This window comes from Eleutherodactylus coqui, chromosome 1 (assembly GCF_035609145.1).
Source record: "Eleutherodactylus coqui strain aEleCoq1 chromosome 1, aEleCoq1.hap1, whole genome shotgun sequence".
In the NCBI taxonomy this organism is placed as follows: Eukaryota; Metazoa; Chordata; class Amphibia; order Anura; family Eleutherodactylidae; genus Eleutherodactylus; species Eleutherodactylus coqui.
Window position 1 is genome coordinate 164,868,151 of NC_089837.1, and position 7,271 is coordinate 164,875,421.

The window sequence follows — 7,271 nt, forward strand, 5'->3', positions numbered from 1 at the left end:
ACTTTCCTGTAAATGGCTTCTGTCAGCTATATGGATCCCTCTTTACATGTAAGATCTGCAGGGTCTGTGTACAGGGCAGCCAGCTAACCCACTAGTCCATGCTCTGTTGACCGGGTTTGCTGAACCATAAGCCAGCTCCTGTACACACTGCAGTCCACACAACACCTACATAGCAGAAGCCACGTGAAACCGGTCCACTTCTCACTTGTGCGCAATGAGTTTTCCATTTGCAGGGAAGTTGAGCATGGATTTTAAACAGGGAGGCAAAATCTAGTAATTTTTAAAGGGGTTGAACCACAAATATTTCTAGTTACATGCACCCCATAATTATAAAGGTTTGTGTTTACACTTCTTTAAATGTTTTACATCCCTAGATAATCCAGGGCAAATGTTAGAATAGTGCCGCCTGCTGTTTCTATTCAGTTTCAACTTCAAGGATTGTTTCGGAGTGGTTACACAGGTGCAGTCTTGCTTCCCTCTGTTCTGCACGGAATATATGGAAGGAACCCTGTTCTGGTGAGAGGCTGTTTTCTGAAGTTCTGCATCTTCTCTGATGTCATATGTAGTGATAAGGCTTTATTCACATGGGCGTATATCGGCCGCGTTTTCACACCCGGCCAATATACGCTGGCCCTCTGATGCATTGGTTTATGATGCTTCAGTTCACATGGGCGTATTTCCGTGGCATAAAGACGGTCATCTAAGATAGTGCATTTCGGCTGGGGTGCTTTTACGCCGGCCGGGGGGCTGCATAGACCCCTATGGGAGCCTGTGACTGCTAAACTCCTACCCCCTTCCCTCCTCTACTCTGCTCTTTGCTGGCTGTTTGCAGTTGCTACGCTCCCGCTCCGCCATTGCTGGCTATGGACAAGGGGCGGGAGCTTAGCTCTGCCCCTGTTTCGCCCACTCCCATTGCAAACCGCCCGGAGAAGAGAGAAGCAGAGAGCCGGTGAGTGGGAGGGACAGCGTATATTGGGCGTGCGTGAAAACCTGGCCGATATACGCACGTCTGAATAAGCCCTAAGAGTGAGACAGCATTACTGCAAAATGGCACGTTTACTGAGGTGTAACGGTCACGGCAAGGCTGCTCAATAGAAACAGCATATGGTGCTATTTATTAGTATCGGACTATCTGGGGATAGAAACTTATTTAAAAAAAAAAAAAGTTTATATATAAAATTTATAGGCTGGAATTGACTGGAAACTATATTTTTCTTGGGATAACCCCATTAAACACATTACAAAGTTTACCATCCCATTCAAATTCCTTGACACCCCACCCCCCAAAAATTTTTTTTTTTAAATTCTGGTTACTTCAAGTTTAGCTTATGCTTACAAATTTTAATGCGAATTCTACTGGCAAACCTTTTTGTTGCTGTAACCTTTAAGTATGTTCCAGTCTCTTTGCATCTCCTCCAAACTCCATGTGTTGTCTACAACCTACAGACAAGCTTCAGTGTCATAGGTATGCCTTCCACTTATTGGTCAATTGTCCCTGTGTACCTGTGTAGTGTGCGATCAGCTCAGAGTGTACTGTAGGATAGGTGGCATTATTTCTTAATATCTAATGAAGGAATGAATCTCTGGTTGAAAAGAAGTATGCATTATACAAGGTTTTTCTCAATTACTGTAGAAAGGTGAGACCAAGCAAGTACAGTGGTCCCAGAAGTTCCAGTATTTGGTTCAGGGTCGACTATTGTAAGATAGAAATATTGTAACTTGAGGTTATAACTCTATGGAAAACCCTAGCTCAAAATAAGAATTAAAGAGAAATAAGCAGATAATGAATACAGGTAAATCAAGTCCTTACATACAGCGGTGCTTGAAAGTTTGCCAAGCCTTCAGAATTTTCCATGTATGAGAAAATCTGATGTAGTTTTAGCTCAAAAGTCATAAAAGATAAGGGGAGCCAAATCAAACAAATGAGTCAAAAATATTGGACTCTGTCCTTTTATTGAGGGAAATATTCAATGTCACATGTCTGAGTAGTAAAAGTATGTGAACCTTTAGGACAAGCAGATAATTTGAAAACACTTTAATTTCATCTTCAATCAATAGGATGACAACCAGGTGTGAGTGGGCGACCTATTTCATTTAATATTTCACAGACTGTAATCCTAAATTAAAATATAACTTTTATTAATTATTCTAAAATCCTATTCGGATATAAGGGCTTTCGTGAAAAAAAACTTTTATAATGGGCGTGTGATGCGTTCCATTATCATTTGTATATCCAATGAAGCGACTTAATATGTTGTTTAGTGAAGCAGATCTGCTGTATATAGATATCACTTCGCAGAGACTCTTACATATATAAACGTTAGCTTCAGACCAGCTTCATTGTTTTTAGCGCACCATATGTTGTTTAGTATGCTTTTTGCTGGCTGGGATTGGATATACACAAAAACAAGTATTCGAGTCAAAGACTAAGATCCTTTTTTATAAGATTCAATTATAAATCTTTATCCAGAGTGATGTATAATCTCTCTTGGTTCTATTGTGTATAGCTCGACGCGTTTCTTCGCTATTCGCGATTCGTCAGGAGCAACACTATTTATCACGTAGAACCAGATAGAAAAAGGTTAGGATCAAGCACACTATTGCAAACACATTAATCCAATGGTCTTTGGACCCAATGTATAGTGTGCACAGAAATGGCACGCCAGTACAGATGCATCCAGAAATTAGCCATGTGGCTATATGTTTGGATGATACGTCTTAGATATTTATATAGCCTGGGTGCTATCCTAAACCGGCGTCCGTTTTTAAATGGAACTAGGCTACCAGACTACAATTCACCAGTATCTATCAGCACCAGGTAATTTTTCAACCTCGCTGACTAGGTACTGACCCTAAGTTCTCAGGGTTGCAAGACCCTTTCTTATGGCAAGTATAACGATAATACTCCTAAAATCCCTATCTATGCTCAGGTCACTGATACTAATCACCAGTACCCGGTGGTGGTCAGAAAACCAAAATAAATTAATAAACAGAAAGAAAAGAATCTGGCAGCAGCTCCAGCCTTAGTGGTAGGCTGGAGGCATCTGTTTATTCATGTGGGAAGACTGTTGTGTTTTAAGGGGTGACTTGGAAACGGGAATTTTTTAAACTTAATACTTCTAACTTTTTTAAAATTTCTACTAATTAAAACTTTTATTTTTTTCATTTTGTCCCCACGGGGAGCTTGCACTGGCGATTCTCTGATCGTATGTACTTTTGCCAACATCCTATTAAGCCCAGGCATGCCTGTGGCACTGCCATGGTAGGTGAATGGCTGCCTGCAATCTGATTAGGGGCATGCCATTCAAATGACAGAGAGCCCCTTCCGTCCTGCAGCCCATTTAAAATGCTGCTGTCAGAAATGACAGTGGCATCTAACGTGTTAACAAAGACGGTCAACGCTTGCTGTGTATACAGAGAGGGCTCAGCTCCCAAGCCTGCCTTATATGATTACACCTGCCGGCTCCAGGCATGAGGAAGTGTCTCCGCTGGGCAGCTGTGCTTAGCCTTCTGTCTGACTGCTTTATTGGCGCATCTCTGCTCATATGCAGTATTTAATACATGGTTTGAGATACCAGACGCACCGCACCCATCCAACGTGCGTTTCAGATCAATGGCTTTTCCCCACCTGGGTAAAGGTCCTTTTTAATGGGACATTCTGTCTGGCAAGCGTTCCGTTTAAAAATACCCTAGGATTGATGGACACCAAGTACTTCTCTGACAGTCAGGCCCTTTTTAAAATTGGTTTCTCTGGTTCTTTGCCAGTTTTGATCTACTGGCTTGAACAGTAAGGTGTTACTAGTAATGCTGCTTCACAACAGGAGATGTCACTGCAGGATTATGGATGAAGAAGCATCATAACTAACTGAACAGCCGAGCGTCGCAAACCTCAATTCATATTACATAGCAGATTGTTTATTTAGCCTTTCTTAGGGTCTCTGTTCCTGTTGTAGTTCATGCCACACTGCAATAACCGCACTCAGTCCATTGCAGATTCCCACATCTTGACAATGTGGTTTTTGGCCGTGCTATATGTACATGTGAAACTACATGTCCTGGCACCCTTATGGAGTTTTCTTAGCCTTTGGAAGAAGAAAAACTTATTGGCCATAGTCTCATCCAAATTACGGGCAAAGGTAGAAAGGAAAACGGTTAACTCAATTCATCTGATGGTTCACTTTGGTTACACAATCTACAAAATTATAGTATTCCATGCTATGTGGGTCCAAAGCACCCAGTATATACTGCTACACTAAGAACTTAATGCAATACTGTTTTATATGCAACCTCTGGTGAAGTGTTTAAAAAAATTTTACTAAAGACCCCGCCAGCAAGGTTAATTCGCACCAAAGCAGTTCTCTCCTATTCACAGGATGAGGCTTCTTTCCCACCAGCATATATCAACCAGCGTTTTCGCAGCTGGCCAATATACGCTACTATCTGGGACGTAGAAGCTCGTTAACGTTTGTGCGCCCGTTCACACGGCATGGGCCCCGGCACATATATGCTGAGGTCACCATGCCGTCGCCCCTTTCCCCTCCCTCCCCCTCGCAGGCTCACCTCTGCTCTCCTCCCCGCTCATTCTGTGTATTAGGAGGGGGTGGAGCTAAGTGCCCCCCCCTCCTCGCGTTTCTGGCTGTGAGGAGGGGCAGAGCCTAGCTCAACCTCTGTCCCGCCCCTTTCCATTGCAAAGAGCCAGTGGGGAAGAGAGCAGAGGGAGGGAGTTTAGCAGTTTTAACAATTTGGGTGTTTCTGTAGTCCTGACCACGCCTGGCAGCGGAGGAGAGCTGGGTTAGGGCTCAGTCACACGGGCACCAATGCGCCCGTGTGACTAAGCTCTCACTGCAGGAGGAAGATGGCCGTACCTCAAGACGGACGTCTCTCTGCAGCGCTGAAGAAAGAACACATGACCGGCAATGAAACCGGTCACATGTTCTTTCTCCCGACGCTGCAGAGACGTCCGTCTTGAGGTACGGCCGTCTCCTTTCTACACTAACACGGGCGCCGATGCGCCCGTGTGACTGAGCCCTTAGGAGGAGGTGGGCAGTTTTCGAAATGAGTGTTGGGTCCACTAGGGGAACCCACATCAGACATTTATGGCATATTCTGTAGATATGCCATCATTGAGATGGGAATCATTTCACACACTGGGTTTTGGATGCAGTTTTTTGAGGCAAGGTTAGAAGTGGATTCAAAAGTTAAGGGAAATGTAAATAAAGTACTTAGGGCCATTTCACACTAGCATTTTCACTTTCTGTTTAGCTGTTCCATTGTGGAAGCAGCAACAAGAAAACATTTGAGTTTTCCTGTCAATAGAAATGCGTTGAAACCTTCAATTGTCCATTTTCTGTCTCTCACACTGGAACAAAGTAAATGTAAAAAAAAAAAAAGGGGGTTTTCTTACACATTGTAGACAGTGGGAGACTGAGACAAAAAGACTTAAAGAAATCAGTTTACCCTTTCCTTTTTGTATCCGGTTGTATTTCTGACATGCACAGGAGACATTGAACATCAAGACTGCAAGATTTTTGCAAATCTCGTCCAATTTGCTGGTTAGTCTTGGGCTTAAGATTGGCAGAGGAAGGGGTTTTCTAGTCAGCGTCTGCTGTCAGTGCCGGGCTACAGCTAGGTCAGCGGAAGCTCCTACCCCTGTGTAGTGCCTGGTGCTTGTAATTGCAGGTGCAGCTCTAATTGAAATCAATTCTCCAATAAATTAAATAAATAGGTCATTTGAACATCATAGAGTAGAGTTCGCCGCTCAGGACCTTCTTCTGTGAGCTAAAGCGGAGTGCCACGCTGCAATAGTACCTCTCCCATTTCAGGGGAAATGTCTGATTGCCTGCAGTTACCCATTCTAAATCAGCTCTTTGCCCAGATGATGCACTCTAAATGGGGGTCTGTCTGGTGGCATTTTACCAATATTGGGAATATTGGTAATTGTATAGTGCATTTTGCATGCAACATTAGTCTATCAGGTGGTCGAAGAAGCTGGTGCAGCCATCTTTGTCCAGACCCAGAGGGTTTTAATGCTGGATTGCTGCAGAATTGTTTACTAGCTGATAATCTTTGTACATCTGCCATCTCCAGTTATTCAGCTTAGTTTAAATAGCAGCTGCTGCATAGGTGTCACTTCAACAGATGAATGCCATCAGCTTACATAATGTTCCAGCATTGTATCAGCAGGCAGCCTGTCAACGTGACATATATTGTAGTAGGTGACAAGTAAACACTACTGGTAATGATCTATGAATCACATCTACACGCTCTGAATTGGAGCACCCCAAAGCAGTGCCCATGAGATCATGGCAGATGTTGCTTGACAAAGGGGAAAGGATCCTCTACAGCAGGGGTGACAACCTTTTGGCGTCTCTTGGCCACATTGGAAGAAGAGTTGTCTTGGGCCACACATTAAAAATACAAACACTAACAAAATGCATCAGAATTCCACACATGGATTTTACTGATTGACAGGGCTGAACCCACATGCAGATCCATGGCATAAACCACGGCAAAAGCCACAAATTTTGCCGCAGTTTTTAGAGGCAGAATTCGCACATGTGAAAATTCTGCTCTATACAAGTCTATGCCAAAATCAGGAACAAACACGAACACGTTAGGACAGCGCTCCTGGCCTTGATAAAGTCGTATGTTAGCGACGAAACGCGTTGCACTTAATAAAGAAGGTTATTATTATTATTGGTAACCTTCCCTCGGTCTTTTCTTAGATAGTGCGGGCATTTTTTCCCATTTTGCACATTAAGTTCAGGAACAAAACAGTCCTAGACCACATCAAACCAAAGTTTTGATTGGAGTGCAAAATTACAAAACAGAGACTCTCATACTTCAGCCACATAATGCGAGCTAATTCGTTCGAAACATCTATAATGCTTGGAATAGTCAGCGGCAAAAAAAGACCTGGCTGCTAAAGTACCCACTGGCTAGATACTATCAAAGCCAACACCAACATGCAAATGATCGAACTGAAGAAGCTCTACAAAACAGAATGGCGTGGAGAGGGCTGATGCAAAAAGTGTCGGAGAGTCGGCCCAACTAAACGGATAAAGATAGATCAATACAATAGTGCGCGCATGGGACTCTACAAAGAGTCCGATTTTTGCTAACTTCAGAGGACAACACTGTTGGATTGTGGGAACGCGTAAGTATAAAAAAATACCTCACCTGGCTCCCTATCACCTCCCCTAACAGCACCATAACTTAGTTTATAGTTCTGTAGGGACTTTGCAGGTTCCCTTTAACTTATCACTGACAGT